Source organism: Arachis duranensis, chromosome 7 (assembly GCF_000817695.3).
Source record: "Arachis duranensis cultivar V14167 chromosome 7, aradu.V14167.gnm2.J7QH, whole genome shotgun sequence".
Lineage (NCBI taxonomy): Eukaryota > Viridiplantae > Streptophyta > Magnoliopsida > Fabales > Fabaceae > Arachis > Arachis duranensis.
Genome location: NC_029778.3, coordinates 37,105,644 through 37,124,880, shown reverse-complemented (window position 1 = coordinate 37,124,880; position 19,237 = coordinate 37,105,644). Strand labels below are relative to the sequence as shown.

General features: G+C 36.8%; 1 non-coding gene across 1 annotated transcript; it reads left to right on the top strand.

The window, feature by feature from the left end:
* The first annotated feature begins 15,092 nt into the window (after positions 1-15,092).
* LOC127741018 (small nucleolar RNA R71) lies at positions 15,093-15,196 on the top strand. The gene has a single exon (XR_008001873.1). It is a non-coding gene; the product is annotated as a small nucleolar RNA R71 (small nucleolar RNA).
* Positions 15,197-19,237: the final 4,041 nt, after the last annotated feature.

Genomic DNA, 19,237 nt, shown 5'->3' with positions numbered 1-19,237 from the left:
GGGGCCCACTTGGTGTATGTTTGGGCTGAGCTTGATCTATCCATGAGCTGAGTCTTTTCTTGGATTTGAACTCCGAGTTATAACGTGTTTTGGGCGTTCAACTCCGGATCATGACGTGTTTCTGGCGTTTAACTCCAGACAGCAGCATGTACTTGGCGTTCAACGCCAAGTTACATCGTCAATTTCCGAATAAAGTATGGACTATTATATCTTGCTGGAAAGCTCTGGATGTCTACTTTCCAACGCCGTTAAGAGGGCGCCATTTGGAGTTCTGTAGCTCCAGAAAATCCATTTTGAGTGCAGGGAGGTCAGATTCCAACAGCATCAGCAGTCCTTTGTCAGCCTCCTATCAGAGTTTTGCTCAGGTCCCTCAATTTCAGCTTGAAAATACCTGAAATCACAGAAAAACACACAAACTCATAGTAAAGTCCAGAAATGTGAATTTAACATAAAAACTAATGAAAACATCCCTAAAAGTAGCTTGAACTTACTAAAAACTACCTAAAAACAATGCCAAAAAGCGTATAAATTATCCGTTCATCAATAAGCCCATCACTAAGAAGAGGATGGAGCAAACAATAGAGCCCATTCATGGATCTCAAGAGATGCATGAGGAAGCTCATCATCAAGAAATCCTTGAGATGCCTCAAGGGATGCACTTTCCTCCAAACAACTATTGGGAATAACTCAACACTTCTCTAGAAGGATTGAGTCATGATATGAACCAATTAAGGGTGGAACACCAAGAGCACTCCATCATTCTCCATGAGATTAGAGAAGATATCAAAGAGCAAGGAGGGAGCAGCAACAAAGGCAAGGAAGAGACATAGAATAGCTCAAGGACATCATTGGTCCTTCAAGAAGAAGACGCCACCATCATTAAGGTGGACTCATTCCTTGTACTCCATCATTCTCCATGAGATTAGAGAAGATATCAAAGAGCAATGAGGGAAGAGCAACAAAGGCAAGGAAGAGACATAGAATAGTTCAAGGACATCATTGGTCCTTCAAGAAGAAGACGCCACCATCACTAAGGTGGACTCATTCCTTGTTCTTATTTCTCTATTTTTCGATTTTTATGCTATATGTTTGTCTATGTTTGTGTCTTTTCTTCATGATCATTATTATTTAGTGTCTATGTCTTAAGGCTATGAATAATTCCATGAATCCTTCACCTCTCTTAAATGAAAAATGTTTTTAATACAAAAGAACAAGAAGTACATGAGTTTCGAATTCATCCTTGAAATTAGTTTAATTATATTGATGTGGTGGCAATACTTTTTGTTTTCTCAATGAAATGCTTGAACAGTGCATATTTTTTATCTTGTTATTTATAAATGTTAAAATTGTTGGCTCTTGAAAGAATGATGAACAAGAGAAATGTTATTGATAATCTGAAAAATCATAAAATTGATTCTTAAAGCAAGAAAAAGCAGTGAAGAACAAAGCTTACAAAAAAAAAGTGGTGAAAAAAATAAAAGAAAAAGAAAAAGCAAGCAGAAAAAGTCAATAGCCCTTAAAACCAAAAGGCAAGGGTAAAAAGGATCCAAGGCTTTGAGCATCAATGGATAGGAGGGCCCAAGGAAATAAAATCCAGGCCTAAGCAGCTAAATCAAGCTGTCCCTAACCATGTCCTTGTGGCATGCAGGTCCAAGTGAAAAGCTTGAGACTGAGTGGTTAAAGTCGTGATCCAAAGCAAAAAGAGTGTGCTTAAGAGCTCTAGACACCTCTAACTGGGGACTTTAGCAAAGCTGAGTCACAAACTAAAAAGGTTCACCCAGTCATGTGTTTGTGACATTTATGTATCTGGTGGTAATATTGGAAAACAAAGTGCTTAGGGCCACGGCCAAGACTCATAAAAGTAGCTATGTTCAAGAATCAACACACTAAACTAAGATAATCAATAACACTATCTAAACTCTGAATTCCTATAGATGCCAATCATTCTAAACTTCAAAGGATAAAATGAGATGCCAAAACTGTTCAGAAGCAAAAAGCTACAAGTCCCGCTCATCTAATTAGAACTAATATTCATTGATATTTTGGGATTTATATTATATTCTCTTCTTTTTATCCTATTTGATTTTCAGTTGCTTGGGGACAAGCAACAATTTAATTTTTGTGTTGTGATGAGCGGATAATTTATACGCTTTTTGGCATTGTTTTTAGGTAGTTTTTAGTAGAATCTAGCTACTTTTAGGGATGTTTTTATTAGTTTTTATCCAAAATTCACATTTCTGGACTTTACAATGAGTTTGTGTGTTTTTCTATGATTTCAGGTATTTTCTGGCTGAAATTGAGGGACCTGAGCAAAAGTCTGATAGGAGGCTGACAAAGGAGTGCTGATGCTGTTGGATTCTTACCTTCCTACACTCGAAATGGATTTTCTGGAGCTACAGAATTCCAAATGGTGCGCTCCCAACGGCGTTGGAAAGTAGACATCCAGAGCTTTCCAGCAATATTTAAAAGTCCATAATTTGTTCGGGCTTAGATGACGCAAACTGGCGTTCAATGCTAGTTTCATGCTGCATTCTGGAGTAAAACGCCAGAAACACGTCACGAACCAGAGTTAAACGCCAAAAACACGTTACAACTTGGCGTTTAACCCCAAGAGAAGCCTCTGCACGTGTAAAGCTCAAGCTCAGCCCAAGCACACACCAAAGTGGGCCCCGAAAGTGGATTTCTTCATATAGACTTATTTTTGTAAACCCTAGTAGCTAGTCTAGTATAAATAAGACTTTTTACTATTGTATTTTCATCTTTGGACGCCTAGTCCTTAGACCAGAGTCCTTTTCCCTAATTTTGAATTTTATATCATATTTTGGGGGCTGGCCATTCGGCTATGCCTGGTCACTTATATATTTTCAACGGTGGAGTTTCTACACACCATAGATTAAGGTGTGGAGCTCTGCAGTACCTCGAGTTTTAATTCAAAGTACTACTATTTTCTATTCAATTCAGCTTATTCTTATTCTAAGATATTCGTTGCACTTCAACATGACAAATGTGATGATCCGTGACACTCATCATCATTCTCACCTATGAACACGTGATTGACAACCAATTCCGTTCTACCTCAGAACGAACGAATATCTCTTGGATTCCTTGATCAGAATCTTCGTGGTATAAACTAGAACCTTTTTGGTAACCACTCTTGAGAATTCGGAAAGTCTAAACCTTGTCTGTGGTATTCCGAGTAGAATACAGGGATTGAATGACTGTGACGAGCTTCAAACTCGCGATTGTTGGGCGTGGTGACAGACGCAAAAGAATCAATAGATTCTATTTCGACATGATCGAGAACCGATAGATGATTAGCCATGCTGTGATAGAGCATTTGGACCATTTTCACTGAGAGGATGGGATGTAGCCATTGACAACGGTGATGCCCTACATACAACTTGCCATGAAAAGGAGTATGAAGGATTGAAGGAAGGCAGTAGGAAAGCAGAGATTCAACAGGAACAAAGCATCTCCATACACTTATCTGAAATTCTTACCAATGATTTACATAAGTATCTCTATCTTTATTTTCTGTTTATTTATTATTATTTTCAAAAACCTTTATAATCATTTGAATCAGCCTAACTGAGATTTACAAGATGACCATAGCTTGCTTCATACCAACAATCTCCATGGGATTCGACCCTTACTCACGTAAGGTATTACTTGGACGACCCAGTGCACTTGCTGGTTAATTGTGCGGAGTTGTGACAAAGTGTGATTCACGTTTGAGAGCGCTACCAAGTTTTTGGTGCCATTGTTGATGATCACAATTTCGTGCACTAGGGTGGGAGGTAGAACTCATCTTGAAGATGGAAATTTGCACTCATTGGAGGCGGTTCCTCTTGGTCATGGTATGGAGGAGATGGTTCTTGGAAGTATTGAGGTTGGAATGGTGGTGGTTCTATATGTGGCTCATATGGCTCAAAAGGTGGTTGGTATGGTGGATATGGATTAGGGTCATATGAATATGCTTGGTAAAAAGGGGCTTGTGAGTATGGTTGAGGGTTATGTTGAGGGTATAGTTCATAGGCATATGGTAGTGGTTCTTGAAAGACGCAAGGAAATTCACTATAGCCATTGGATTGGTATGCATCATAGAATGACTCTTCTTCATAGTGCATTGGTGGATGTTGTTGCCATGAGGATTGATCAATTCCTTGAGGCTCCTCCCATCTTTGATGGTTCCATCCTTGATAAATGTTGTCATTAAAGTTCCTACAACACAATTAGGACCAAACTTATAGCCAAGGTGAGAATTCATAGTGGAAAAACAAAATAAAACTAACAAAAACTAGAAAACAAGGAAAAGACAAACCTATTCACACTATTCACATATATACAATAACCAATATCATAACACCATTGCAATTCCCCGGCAACGGCGCCATTTTGATGAACGGAAAATTGTTGGTATAGAATGTCACTAATGAAATCTCGTTGCAAGTATAGTTTCTAAACCAACAATAATCTTTTCATACAAAAATTTGTTTGTCACAAGTACAAACCCCTAATAATCCTAATAACCGAAGTATTTAAACCTCGGGTCGTCTCTCAAAGGAATTGCAAGGTAGTGTTCTTGTTATTGGTTATGAGTTGTATATTTATGGGGTTTTGGATGAGAAACATAAAAGGTAAATGGCAATGAAATCTAAATGACAAAGCGGTCTTGGCAAGGTTTGGTGGTCAAGGATCTCTATCCTAATCACTAACCACAATATGAGAATTGGCAAGGATCAATCCCATTAAGTCATTCTCTAACTAGTAGTAGAGGAAAGTTAAATGAGCTATATCAATCCAAGTCCATAAGTCCTAACTCTCCACTAATTCAATTAGTGAGAACTAGAGTCAATGGCTCCCAATCATCAATTACTTGGACATTAGTAACTCAAGAGTTCCTAAGTTACCTCTCCAAGCTAAGAGCATAAAATTCTACTCTAACATCTTTCCAAGAATTTCATCAAATACTTGGAAGGCATAAAAGAAAAGCATAGCAAAATTGCAAGGAAAGTAAATCTACACTACTCAATTGCAAGGAATTAAACAACAACAAATCAAATGAACAATAAAGGAACATGAAAACATGAATTACATTAAAGAGAAATAGAAGAACAAAAGTGCATCAACATAAAAGTAGAGAATTACAAGAATTAAATGCTAAACAAGAGAGAAGAGATGTAGAAGAAGAAGAATTACAAAAGGAAAAATAAATCAAAGCATGAAATTAACCTAGATCTAAGAATTCCTAATCTAGATCTAATCTAATCCTAATTCTTGAGAGAAGAGAGAGCTTCTCTCTCTATAAACTAAATTTTCCTCCTAAAACTAAACTAAAACTAACTAAGTGTCTAAGTGTCTCATCCCTCTTCAATCATTGGGTTAAATAGCATCAGAAATGAGTTGGATTGGGCTCAAAATGCTCCAGAAATCACTGGCCACGAGTTGCACTTTAGTGAGTCACGTGCAACATCGGCGCGTACGTGTACAGTGCGTGTATGCATCCCTAGACGCATTGTAAATCTTATATCATTTTAAAGCCCCGAATGTTAGCTTTCCAACGCAACTGAACTCGTGTCATTTGAACCTTTGTAGCTCAAGTTATGGTCGATTAAATGCAAAGTGGTCGGGCTTGATAGCTTTGCAATTCCTTCATTTCTTCATGAGTTCTCCATTTCTAGATGCTTTTTCCTTCTTTCCCTCAATCCAATTTTTGCCTCCTAAACCTGAAATCACTTAGCAAACACATCAAGACATCTAATGGAATCAAGGTGAATTAAATTTAGCTATTTTATGTCCTAAAAAGCATGTTTTTACATTTAAGCACAATTAAAGGAGAATTTACAAAACCATGCTATTTCATTGGATACATGGGAGAAAAATTGATAAAATCCTCTAAATTCAACACAAGATAAACTCTAAAAATGGGGTTTATCAAGTTTATACACTTCTTTTCAATTTTACTTTGCCAGACTGGGTTAAGCATGTATGTTTTGTCATCATTCTATGTTCTAATTCATTTTTTTACAATATATTTTTTCCTTATGAAATGTTATTTTGTTGTTAGATTTCTGGGAAATTTCTGAAACCAGATAAAAAAAATTGCAGATTTGGTGGGAAATGCAAAAATGAAGGCTAGCACCAATGTTAGACATATTGTTCTTCCATGTAACATTTCTGCTAGGCCCAGCTTATCCCAGACATTATACGCTATTATAGTAGGCTATTTTTTTGTCATTCATTTCTTATTTCTACATCATTTTATGAATACTTAGAAGCATTTATTTAACTTATGGTTTTGTTTTAGTGGAGGCCGAACAATTATATTTACTGACAAAAAATAGTCTACTCTGAGCTTGCCGGCTTGTTGCCTGGAGCAAGAGCTCTACATGGTGATATACAGCACTCACAACGTGAGGTGAGCTGCTACATGTATTTCAAAGATTTTTTTGGAGATTTTCATCTTACATGTTCACCATGTTGCAAGTTGTTTTGAAATTGATTTCCTTGTGTAATGACCCCACGCTGTTGTTTTCCAAATAACAATGCTTGGATTCTGCTTTTACTATTTTTCCTCTTCTCTTAACTCTCCACCATTATTGCAGGTTACATTGTTTGGTTTTTAGGCCGGATGTTCATTTTACTAGGTAGATCAATAGTTATTTTCATTCTAATTTGGATGTTTATTTGATTTGGATTGAATTTAATATAATTTTGCCTGATGAGAAGAATTTGTTAAAAAATATTGTGAGCATAATGCCTATTATAAACTAAAATTTGTTAAAAGTAGTTTTAATATAGGCCGGATGTTTATTTTACTAGGTAGGTTGATAGTTATTTTCTTCTAATTTAGATGTTTATGTGATTTAGATTGAATTTAATATAATTTTACCTGATTAGAAGTATTTGTTAAAAAATAGTGAGCATGGTGCCTATTATAAACTGAAATTTTACTAACAAGCTTAATCCTGTTTAAGTTTGTCATTTTCTTAGTGGTTTATATTGTTGATATTTATGTCATAGTACCATATGTCACTTAATTCCTTTAGTTGGTTTTTTTTGGTTATGTTTGATTGCAAGTCGTGGAAGTGACGGGTGTACTGACTGATGAAACGAAACTTAGTCATATTGTAGAATTTGATTTAGTGTACCATTAACTGAATTCAAGTATGCTTGGAGTTGTTGTAGTTAGATATAAGTGATTAAGTTACAGTAGAGTTATGTGACATTTAAATTTGTAAAAGAAATACTAAATTGTATTTTTCTTTAGCCATTTAAACTAAGTCGGATGTTCATTTTATTATAATTGCAGATGGTTTTTTCCATTTTAAAGTAGATGATTATTTTGGGTATATTATTTGTCTTTTACTTGATTTCCTGCATTTTGTTTGCATATGGCCTGCAAGTTTTTTTTTATTATGTGGGTTGAAATAGATTTAGTTTAATTTGATTGAATTCAAGCTAAGTTTTAGTTATGCCATTTAAACATGATGCACGAGTGGTATTTTTGGTCAATTGCTTAGTTGTTTTTTTATCAACTAATGTGGATGTTCATTTTACTGTCTATGCGAATTGTTCCTTTCTTTTTAAAGTGGGTGTTTATTTTATATGTACCATTTGTCCTTTAATTAATTTTCTGGTTTTTGCATCCGCATGATCCGCGTGTTTCTTTTGTTTCATGGTTTAGAAATTATAGATTAAAATAGAATTCTTGTAAACATTGATATTAAATTGAAAAATAAATAAAATCTTAATTTGAAATTAAAATAAATGGTTTTTATTACATAACATTTACATAAGATATATAATTTATAGTTTAGAGGAATACTAGAAAGTCAACAGTTAGTCATCAATATTTAAAAGTGAGTTAACATAAGAAGAATCTTCAACAAATGCTGCATCATGATGACAGTATTAAGCTCTTAAAGCTAAGTTAAGGAAATTTGTCATGAACTCTCTACTTGTAATTTTTCGCCAACATTTTGGCTACTAGAGATTGTACTTGTGATCCTCTTTCTCTTCCTTGCTCTTCAATTTTGTAACCAGTATGATAGCTGATGTGCACTGAAAAATAGGAACACAGCTCAATTTTTAGGCATATCAATTACTAGTGTGTAACAAGAACTCATTAACGCCAAGCTTTAGAAGATAATCAACAATTTATGGAAAAAAACTTTAACCTAAAAAAAACATAACTAAATAATTAACTAAATAATTGCTTTCACTATAACCAATAAAACAAAGTGAAACTCAATTCCAACACAAAATAATTGTTCTGGAAGTTTTCCAATTGTCAATTAATATAATGTTTGGTTTTATTTGCTACATATTGTGTCTTGCTATCTAATAGAATTTGGCCCTTGTTTCTTTACCATAACTTTTCATTAATATACAAGAAGTTCTTGAAATTCGTAAGATCCATCCATGTTTGCCATCTTTCAAGGCTAAATTCACTGCATCTGTTCCTCTGACTCGAATTAGAGATATTGCTCACCGGAATGACATCCTATATGACTTCAAGGTTGTTTTCCCACAGTACCTCAAGTATGTAATTGGTGCACGAAATTGTGTTCTCTAACAATGGCATTCAACTTGGTATGCGCATCTACTAACTCAGCACTTTCTTTACAACTCCGCACAACTAACCAGCAAGTGCACTAGGTCGTCCAAGTAATAAACCTTACGTGAGTAAGGGTCGATCCCACAGAGATTGTTGGTATGAAGCAAGCTATGGTCATCTTGTACATCTTAGTTAGGCTGATTCAAATGGTTATGGAGTTTTCGAATATAAAGATAAATAAAACATAAAATATAGATAGAAATACTTATGTAAATCATTGGTGGGAATTTCAGATAAGTGTATGGAGATGCTTTATCCCTGTTAAATCTCTGCAAGATACTACTTTCTTACTTTCAATCCTTTATACTCCTTTCCATGGCAAGCTGTATGTAGGGCATTACTGTTGTCAATGGCTACTTCCCATCCTCTCAGGGAAAAAGGTCCAAATACTCTTGTCACAGCACGGCTAATCATCTATCGGTTCTCGATCATGTTGGAATAGAATCCGTTGATTCTTTTGCGTTTGTCATCACGCCCAACAATCGCGAGTTTGAAGCTCGTCGCAGTCATTCAATCCCTGAATCCTACTCGAAATACCACAGATAAGGTTTAGACTTTCCGGATTCTCAAGAATGACCGCCAAAGGGTTCTAGCTTATACCACGAAGATTCTGATTAAGGAATCCAAGAGACACATGCTCGGTCTAAGGTAGAACGGAAGTGGTTGTCAGTCACGCGTTCATAAGGATGGATGATGATGAGTGTCACGGATCATCACATCCATCAGGTTGAAGTGTAACGGATATCTTAGAACAAGAATAAGCTGAATTGAAGAGAAAATAGTAGTAGTTGCATTAAAACTCGAGGTACAGCAGAGCTCCACACCCTTAGTCTATGGTGTGTAGAAACTCCACTGTTGAAAATACATAAGTGATCAAGGTTCAGGCATGGCCGAATGGCCAGCCCCCATAAATGAGATCAAAGGATCATAAGGTGAACAAAAATAATCCAAAGATGTGATCAAAAGACCGAATGGTCAAAAGACACTAGTACAATAGTAAAAAGTTCTATTTATACTAAAACTGGCTACTATGGTTACAGAGATAAGTGATTGATGCAGAAATCCACTTCTGGGGCCCACTTGGTGTGTGTTTGGGCTGAGCTTGAGCTTTACACATGCAGAGGCTTCTCTTGGAGTTAAATGCCAACTTGTAACATGTTTTTGGCGTTTAACTCTGGTTCGTGACGTGTTTCTGGCGTTTGTCTCCAGAATGCAGTATGAAACTGGAGTTGAATGCCAGTTTACGTCATCTAATCTCAAATAAAGTATAGACTATTATATATTTCTGGAAAGCTCTGGATGTCTACTTTCCAACGCCGTTGAGAGCGCGCCATTTTGAGTTCTGTAGCTCTAGAAAATCCATTTAGAGTGCAGGGAGGTCAGAATCCAACAGCATCAGCAGTCCTTTTTCAGCCTGAATCAGATTTTTGCTCAGGTTCCTCAATTTCAGCCAGAAAATATCTGAAATCACAGAAAAACACACAAACTCATAGTAAAGTCCAGAAATGTGAATTTTGCATGAAAACTAATAAAAATATCCCTAAAAGTAGCTAGATCCTACTAAAAACTACCTAAAAACAATGCCAAAAAGCGTATAAATTATCTGCTCATCACAACACCAAACTTAAATTGTTGCTTGTCCCCAAGCAACTGAAAATCAAATAGGATAAAAAGAAGAGAATATACTATAAATCTCAAAATATCAATAAATATTAGTTCTAATTAGATGAGCAGGACTTGTAGCTTTTTGCTTCTGAATAGTTTTGGCATCTCACTTTATCCTTTGAAGTTTAGAATGATTGGTATCTATAAGAACTCAGAGTTCAGATAGTGTTATTGATTTTCCTAGTTAAGTATGTTGATTCTTGAACATAGCTACTTTTATGAGTCTTGGCCGTGGCCCTAAGCACTTTGTTTTCCAGTATTACCACCGGATACATAAATGCCACAAATACATGACTGGGTGAACCTTTTCAGATTGTGACTCAGCTTTGCTAAAGTCCCCAGTTAGAAGTGTCCAAAGCTCTTAAGCACACTCTTTTGTTTTGGATCATGACTTTAACCACTCAGTCTCAAGCTTTTCACTTGGACCTGCATGCCACAAGCACATGGTTAGGGACAGCTTGATTTAGCCGCTTAGGCCTAGATGTGTTTCCTTGGGCCCTCCTATCCATTGATGCTCAAAGCCTTGGATCCTTTTTACCCTTGCCTTTTGGTTTTAAGGGCTATTGGCTTTTTCTGCTTGCTTTTTCTTTTTCTTTCTATTTTTTTTGCAAGCCTTGTTCTTCACTGCTTTTTCTTGCTTCAAGAATCAATTTTATGATTTTTCAGATCATCAATAACATTTCTCTTGTTCATCATTCTTTCAAGAGCCAGCAATTTTAACATTCATAAATAACAAGCTCAAAAATATGCATTGTTCAAGCATTCATTCAGAAAACAAAAAGTATTGTCACCACATCAAAATAATTAAACTAATTTCAAGGATGAATTCGAAATTCATGTACTTCTTGTTCTTTTGAATTAGAAACATTTTTCATTTAAGAGAGGTGAAGGATTTATGGAATTATTCATAGCCTTAAGACATAGTTACTAGACACTAATGATCATGTAATAAAGACACAAACATTGATAAACATGAAGCTTAAAAACCGAAAAATAGAAAAATAAGAACAAGGAATGAGTCCACCTTAGTGATGGTGGCGCCTTCTTCTTGAAGGACCAATGATGTCCTTGAGCTCTTCTATGTCTCATCCTTGCCTTTGTTTTTCCTCCCTCGTTGCTCTTTGATCTTCTCTAATCTCATGGAGAATGATGGAGTGCTCTTGATGTTCCACCCTTAGTTGGTCTATGTTATAACTCAAGTCTTCTAGAGAAGTGTTGAGTTGTTCCCAATAGTTATTTGGAGGAAAATGCACCCCTTGAGGCATCTCAGGGATTTCTTGATGATGAGCTTCCTCATGTGTCTCTTGAGATCCATGAATGGGCTCTCTTGTTTGCTCCATCCTCTTCTTAGTGATGGGCTTATCCTCTTCAATGAGAATGTCTCCTTCTATGATAACTCCAGCTGAGTAGCATAAATGGCAAATAAGATGAGGAAAAGCTAGCCTTGCCATGGTGGAGGACTTTTCGGCTATTTTGTAGAATTCAAGAGAGATGACTTCATGAATTTCTGCTTCCTCTCCAATCATGATGCTATGGATCATAATGGCTCGATCCACAGTAACTTCAGATCGGTTGCTAGTGGGTATAATGGAGCGTTGGATGAACTCCAACCATCCTCTAGCCACAGGCTTAAGGTCCAGTCTTCTTAATTGAACCGGCTTGCCTTTTGAGTCACTTTTTCATTGAGCTTCTTCCACACATATATCCATAAGGACTTAGTCTAACCTTTGATCAAAGTTGACCCTTCTAATGTAGGGGTGTGCATCTTCTTGCGTCATAGGCAAGTTGAATGCCAACCTCACATTTTTCGGACTGAAATCTAAGTATTTCCCCCGAACCATTGTAAGATAATTCTTTGGATTCGGGTTCATACGTTGATCATGGTTCCTAGTGATCCATGTATTTGCATAGAATTCTTGAACCATTAAGATTCCGACTTGTTGAATGGGGTTGGTAAGAACTTTCCAACCTCTTCTTTGGATCTCATGTCAGATCTCCGGATACTTATTTTTCTTGAGCTTGAAAGGGACCTCAGGGATCACCTTCTTCTTGGCCACAACTTCATAGAAGTGGTCTTGATGGACCTTTGAGATGAATCTTTTCATCTCCCATGACTCAGAGGTGGAAGCTTTTGTCTTCCCTGTCCCTTTTCTAGAGGTTTCTCCGGCCTTAGGTGCCATAAGTGGTTATGGAAAAAACAAAAAAAAAAAGCTATGCTTTTACCACACCAAACTTTGAATATTGCTCGCCCTCGAGCAAAAGAAGAAAGAAAAGAAGAAGAGGAAGAAAATATGGAGGAAAGGGAGAGGTGTGTGGTTTCGGCCAAGGTGAAGAAGAGAGGGTTGTGGTGTGTGAAAAAGAAGAAGGATAGAGGGGTTTATATAGTGAAGGGAGAGGGAGTAGGTTCGGCCATTTAGGGTGGGTTTGGGTGGGAAAGAGATTTTGAATTTTGAAGGTAGGTGGGGTTTGTGGGGAAGAATGGATGGACATGAATGGTGAAAGGGTAATTGGGAAGAGAGATTGAGGTGATTGGTGAAGGGTGTTTGGAAGAGTGTTATTGGATTGTGTGAAGAAGAGAGAAGGTAAGTTGAGGTAGGTGGGGATCCTATGGGGTCCACAGATCCTGAGGTATCAAGGATTTACATCCCTGCACCAATGAGGCATGTAAAACGCCCTCTGCATGCAATCCTGGCGTTAAACGCCAGTTCTATGCTGGTTTTGGGCGTTCAACGCCAGTCTGCAGCATCTTTCTGGCGTTGAACGCCAGCTTTCCTCAATGTGCAATCCTGGCATTTAAATGCCAGATTACTACATGTTTCTGGCGTTCAACACCAGATCCATGCTCTGTTCTGGTGTTGAACGCCAACCAGATGCTCTTTACTGGTGTTTAAATGCCAGTAAGCCCTTCCTCCAAGGTGTGCTGTTTCTTCTGCTATTTTTGATTCTGTTTTTAATTTTAGAATTTGTTTTGTGACTCCACATGATCATGAACCTAATAAAACATAAAAGAACAATAAAATTAAAAATAGAATTAGATAAATAAAAATTGGGTTGCCTCCCAATAAGCGCTCATTTAATGTCACTAGCTTGACAGTGGGCTCTCATGGAGCCTCACAGGTGATCAAGTCAATGTTGTAGACTCCCAACACCAAACTTAGAGTTTAAATGTGGGGATTCAACACCAAACTTAGAGTTTGGTTGTGGCCTCCCAACACCAAACTTAGAGTTTGATTGTTGGGACTTTGTTTGACTTTATATTGAGAGAAGCTTTTCATGCTTCCTCTCCATGGTTGTAGAGGAGTATCCTTGAGCTTTAAACACAAGGTATTCCCCATTCAATTGAAGAACTAATTCTACTCTGTTAACATCTATCACAGCTCCTGCTGTGGCTCGGAAAGGTCTTCCAAGGATGATGCATTCATCCTCCTCCTTCCTAGTGTCTAAGATTATGAAATCAGCAAGGATGTAAAGGCCTTCAACCTTCACTAACACGTCCTCTACCAATCCATAAGCCTGTCTTACTAATTTATTTGCCATTTGTAATGAGAATATGGCAGGCTGTACCTCAATGATCCCCAGCTTCTCCATTACAGAGAGTGGCATAAGATTTATCCCTGACCCCAGATCACACAGAGCCTTCACAAAGGTCATGGTGCCTATGGTGCATGGTATTGAGAATTTACCAGGATCTTCTTTCTTTTGAGGTAGAGTTTGCTGAACCCATGTATCTAGTTCACTAATGAGTAAGGGAGGTTCACCTTTCCAAGTCTCATTACCAAACAACTTGGCATTCAGCTTCATGATGGCTCCTAGATATTGAGCAACTTGCTCTTCAGTTACATCTTCATCCTCTTCAGAGGAAGAATAGTTCTCAGAGCTCCTGAATGGTAAAAGGAGGTTCAATGGAATCTCTATGGTCTCTAGGTGAGCCTCAGATTCCTTAGGTTCCTCAGTTTGGAACTCCTTTTTGTTCAGAGGACGTCCCAGGAGGTCTTCCTCACTGGGATTCACGTCCTCCCCTTCCTCTTTGGATTCGGCCATTGTGATTATATCAATGGCCTTGCACTCTCTTTTAGGATTCTCTTCTGTATTGCTTGGGAGAGTACTAGGAGGAGTTTCAGTGATTTTCTTACTCAGCTGACCCACTTATGCCTCTAAGTTTCTAATAGAGGACCTTATTTCATTCATGAAACTTAAAGTGGCCTTAGATAGATCAGAGACTATGTTTGCTAAGCTAGAGGTGCTCTGCTCAGAATTCTCTGTATGTTGCTGAGAAGATGATGGAAAAGGCTTGCTATTGATAAACCTGTTTCTTCCACCATTATTAAAGCCTTGTTGAGGCTTTTGTTGATCCTTCCATGAGAAATTTGGATGATTTCTTCATGAGGAGTTATAGGTGTTTCCATAATGGTCACCCATGTAATTCACCTCTGCCATTGCAGGGTTCTCAGGATCATAAGCTTCTTCTTCAGAAGATGCCTCTTTAGTACTGTTGGATGCATTTTGCCATCCATTCAGACTCTGAGAAATCATGTTGATTTGCTGAGTGAACATTTTGTTCTGAGCCAATATGGCATTCAGAGCATCAATTTCAAGAACTCCCTTCCTCTGAGGTGTTCCATTATTCACAGGATTCCTTTCAGAAGTGTACATGAACTGGTTATTTGCAACCATGTCAATGAGTTCTTGAGCTTCTGCAGGCATTTTCTTTAGGTGAATGGATTCACCTGTAGAATGGTCCAGTGACATCTTGGAGAACTCAGATAGACCATCATAGAATATATCCAGAATGGTCCACTCTGAAAGCATGCCAGAAGGACACTTTTTGGTCAACTACTTGTATCTTTCCCAAGCTTCATAGAGGGATTCACCATCTTTTTGCTTGAAGGTCTGAACATCCACTCTAAGCTTGCTCAGCTTTTGAGGTGGAAAGAACTTGGCCAAGAAGGCCGTGACCAGTTTATCCCAAGAGTCCAGGCTATCTTTAGGTTGTGAGTCCAACCATGTTCTAGCTCTATCTCTTACAGCAAAGGGGAAAAGCATGAGTGGTGCACGAAATTGTGATCTCTAATAATGGCATTCAACTTGGTATGCACGTTTATAACTCAGCACTTTCTTCACAACCTCGCACAACTAACCAGCAAGTGCACTGGGTCGTCCAAGTAATACCTTACGTGAGTAAGGGTCGATCCCACAGAGATTGTTGGTATGAAGCAAGCTATGGTCATCTTGTAAATCTCAGTCAGGCGGATAATAAATGGTTATGGAGTTTTCGAATAATAATAATAAATAAACTGAAAATAAAGATAGAAATACTTATGTAGATCATCGATGGGAATTTCAGATAGGCGTATGAAGATGCTGTGCTCCTTCTGAATCTCTGCTTTCCTACTGCCTTTATCCAATCCTTCTTACTCCTTTCCATGGCAAGTTGTATATAGGGCATCACTGTTGTCAATTGCTACATCCCGTCCTCTCAGTGAAAAAGGTCCAAATGCTCTGTCACGGCACGGCTAATCATCTGTCGGTTCTCGATCATGTTTGAATAGAATCCCTTGATTCTTTTGCGTTTGTCATCACGCCCAACAATTGCGAGTTTGAAGCTCGTCACAGTCATTCAATCCTGGAATCCTACTCGGAATACCACAGACAAGGTTTAGACTTTCCGGATTCTCATGAATGCCGCCATCAATTCTAGCTTATACCACGAAGACTCTGATCTCACGGAATGGAAGGCTCGATTGTCAGGTGAGGGTAACCATGCATCGTGCATCAGGAATCCAAGAGATACACACTCTAGCTTTCGCTTGTAGAATAGAAGTGGTTGTCAGGCACGCATTCATAGGGACGGATGATGATGAGTGTCACGGATCATCACATCCATCAGGTTGAAGTACGAATGGTATCTTAGAACAGGAATAAATCAAATTGAATAGAAAATAGTAGTAATTGCATTAAAACTTGAGGTACAGCAGAGCTCCACACCCTTAATCTATGGGGTGTAGAGACTCCACCGTTGAAAATACATAAGTGAAGGTCCAGGCATGGCCGAATGGCCAGCCCCCAAAATATGATATGAATTCGAAAATAGGGAGAAAGACCTATGGTCAAAAGACCGAATGGTCAAAGACCATGAATACAATAGTAAAAAGTCCTATTTATACTAGACTAGCTACTAGGGTTTACAGAAGTAAGTAATTGATGCAGAAATCCACTTCCGGGGCCTACTTGGTGTGTGACTGGGCTGAGCTTGAACTTTACATGAGCTGAGGCTTCTTTTGGAGTTGAACGCCAAGTTGTAACGTGTTTTTGGCGTTCAACTCTGGTTCGTGACGTGTTTCTGGTGTTTGACTCTATAATGCAGCATCGAACTGGCGTTGAGCGCCAGTTTATGTCATCTAATCATGAATAAAATATGGACTATTATATATTGCTGGAGAGCTCTGGATGTCTATTTTTAAACGCCGTTGAGAGCATGCTATTTGGAGTTCTGTAGCTCCCAAAAATCTATTTCGAGTGCAGGGAGGTCAGAATCCAACAGCATCAGCAGTCCTTTGTCAGCCTTTTATTAGAGTTTTGCTCAGATCCCTCAATTTCAGCCAGAAATTACCTGAAATCACAGAAAAACACACAAACTCATAGTAAAGTCCAAAAATGTGAATTTAGCATAAAAACTAATGAAAACATCCCTAAAAATAGCTAGATTATACTAAAAACTATCTAAAAACAATGCCAAAAGCGTATAAATTATCCGCTCATCAATGAGCCTGTAGACTTCAGGATCTACTCCATTAGTCTTAACAGTATCACAGATCTGCAAGAATTCAGTTAAAAACTGATAGGGTTCTTCTGATGAAAGTCCATGGAACTTACAGTTCTGTTGCATCAGAGCAACTAGTTGAGGGTTCAGCTCAAAACTGTTTGCTCCAATGGTAGGGATCAAGATGCTTCTTCCATAAAAGTTGGAAGTATGTGTAGTATAATCACCAAGCATCCTCCTTGCGCCTCCACCATTGTTATTGGGTTCGGCCATGTCTTTTTTTCGAGATTTTCTGTAAGGTTTTCTCTGGATTGTTGTGCTTTAGCTTCTCTTAGCTTCTTCTTCAGAGTCCTTTCAGGTTCAGGATCTGCTTCAACAAGAATGTCCTTGTCCTTGTCCTTGCTCCTGCTCATATGAAAAAGAAGAGAACAGAAAATAAGAGGAATCCTCTATGTCACAGTATAGAGATTCCTTTATGTGAGTAGAAGAAAAAAAGAATAAGAATGAAGAAGAGAAAAATTCGAACACAGAAGAGAAGAGAGGGTTCGAATTTTAAGATGAAGAGAAGTGTTAGTAAATAAATAAAATAAATAGAAAGATATGAGAGGGAGAGAATTTCAAAAATTATTTTTGAAAAAAAGGTTAGTGATTTTCGAAAATTAAGAGAAGAAATAAAATTAAAATTAAAATTTGAAACAATTAGTTGATTAAAAAGAATTTTGAAAAAGGGTGAGGAATTTTCGAAAATTAGAAAGAAAAAATTAGTTAGGTAGTTTTGAAAAAGATAAGAAATAGTAAAACAAACAAAAAGTCAATTAGTTAGTTGAAAAAGATTTGAAATTCAATTTTGAAAAGATAAGAAGTTAGAAAAGATTTTTGAAATCAATTTTGAAAAAGATATGATTGATATTTGTTTTGAAAAAGATTTGATTTTTTTTAAATTAAAATTGATTACTTGATTAACAAGAAACTAAAAGATATGATTTTAGAAATTAAAGATTGAACTTTTCTTAATAAAAAAGTAACAACCTTCAAATTTTTGAATCAATCACATTAATTGTTAGTAAAGCTTTTGAAAATCATGAAATAAAGATAAGAAAAAGATTTTGAAAATCATTTTTAAAAAATTTTCGAAAATAACAAAAAGAAAAAGAAAAGATTTGATTTTGAAAAAGATTTTGAAAAGATAAGATTTTTAAAATTGAAATCTTGATTTGACTAACAAGAAACCACTTATTTTAAAAAATTTTGACTAAGTCAACCCAAAGATTTCGAAAATTATGAGTAAAACAAGGAAAAGAAATTTTTTTGATTTTTTTTAATTTTTAACGATGAGAGAGAAAAACACAAAAATGAATCACAACATACAAGAACACTATGAATGTCAAGATGAATACCAAGAATATTATGAAGATCAAGATGAACATCAAGACTTATTTTTGAAAAATTTTCAAGAAAAGAAAAACATGCAAGACACCAAACTTAGAAATTTTTCATGTTTAGACACTATGCATACACAAATGCATATGAAAAACAACAAAAGATACAAAACAAGAAATTATGAAGATCAAACAAGAAGATTTATCAAGAACAACTTGAAGATCATGAAGAACACATGCAAGAATTTTTCAAAAAAATGCATAAATTTTAAAAACATGCAATTGACAACAAACTTAAAAATTGACTCAAGACTCAAATAAGAAACACAAAAATATTTTTGATTTTATGATTTTATAATTTTTTTTGGATTTTTCGAAAATAATCTTTAGGAAAATGAAAAAGAGAAAAAAAAATTTTGAAAGATTTTTGAAAACTTTTTGAAAAGAAAATTACCTAATCTGAGCAACAAGATGAACCGTTAGTTGTCCAACTTCAAACAATCCCCGGCAACGGCGCCAAAAACTTGGTGCGCGAAATTGTGATCATCAACAATGCCACCAAAGACTTGGAGCTCTCAAACGTGAATCACACTTTGTCACAACTTCATACAACTAACCAGCAAGTGCACTAGGTCGTCCAAGTAATACCTTACGTGAGTAAGGGTCGATCCCACGGAGATTGTTGGTATGAATCAAGCTATGGTCATCTTGTAAATCTCAGTTAGGCAGATTCAAATAGTTATAATGGTTTTCGAATATAATGATAAATAAAGCATAAAATAAAGATAAAAATACTTATGTAAATCATTGGTG